Source organism: Impatiens glandulifera, chromosome 1, assembly GCF_907164915.1.
Source record: "Impatiens glandulifera chromosome 1, dImpGla2.1, whole genome shotgun sequence".
NCBI classification, from domain to species: domain Eukaryota; kingdom Viridiplantae; phylum Streptophyta; class Magnoliopsida; order Ericales; family Balsaminaceae; genus Impatiens; species Impatiens glandulifera.
The window spans coordinates 80,644,631-80,645,678 of record NC_061862.1 but is presented as its reverse complement, the minus strand read 5'-3'; the positions used below and the strand labels follow the sequence as shown (position 1 = coordinate 80,645,678).

The 1,048-nt window shown below is 38.0% G+C and overlaps 1 pseudogene; it reads right to left on the bottom strand.

Moving 5' to 3' along the window:
* Nucleotides 1-209: 209 nt before the first annotated feature.
* Nucleotides 210-716, bottom strand: LOC124921810 (annotated as a pseudogene).
* Nucleotides 717-1,048: the final 332 nt, after the last annotated feature.

Sequence of the window (1,048 nt, the reverse complement as noted above, 5' to 3'; positions counted from 1 at the left end):
ACATAATTATTAATTAGCAATCAAACATAAAAACAAATATTCTTTATTTAATAAATATTAGGCATATTTATAGTTTATTTTTTCATACCGTACTAGAGTTTGTTTTAATAATGTGGTCCCATAAACGACATCCTTAATTAAATACAAACAAAGTTTATTCATACTTATATTAATTAAAAGTCATGACAATAACTGTGACTTTCAGTTTTCTAGTAAGGTCTCTCCCCAACAAAGTTGCCTCGAGGATCATAGTTACAAGTGACGAACCCACGAAGCGTCATTGCATTGAACCCTAGCACATCCTAGTCTTACTGAATCACGCCACACAACCTGAGTATAGTGTAAGCATTCACCTCCGACACATGTGTTTGAGTCATAGTCGTAGAAGGGTTTCTCCTCGATCCACATATTCACAGCATCTCTCCCCGTGAAGTTCGGGAAACCCTTTGCGAGGTTTTCGCCATATGGTCCACCTGAGTGCATGAGATTACAGTCCCCAGCTCTCTGGCTGGCGTAACTTCTAGCAAATGCGGCTACGTTTTCATCCCAAGCGATGGGCCCGACTCCCACCTGAGCCCGGGCAGCATTGTGGGCCTCAACATAGTCTTGGGGGGAGTTTTGGGCAGTTGAGAGTTGAGGAAGCATTGACATGGCCATGAATGTCACAACTAATGCTAGTGAGAGATGGTAAAGCCCCATACTGTTGGATCTTCCTTAGAACTAGTACTAGCTGAGTTTGGTAAGTGGGATTATATTAATTGTAGTACTTCTGTAGATATCTATAGGTGGTGTTATGCTAATGAAATTATGGGGTAATTTATAGGAATAATTCTCTGGAAAACTTTTGCCACTTTCATTGAATTTCCAAACCCCCTATATAATTATTTATTTTTTTAAATGGACAAAACTGACACGGTCTTCTATATAACCCTCACATTAATTTAATTTAAAGTGTTAAAGTGAAAATCGAACTCGTGATATTTGGTCTTTTAGGCACCGACTCATAAGATGGAGAATTTATTTGAAATAATAATAGACGTTACATTAA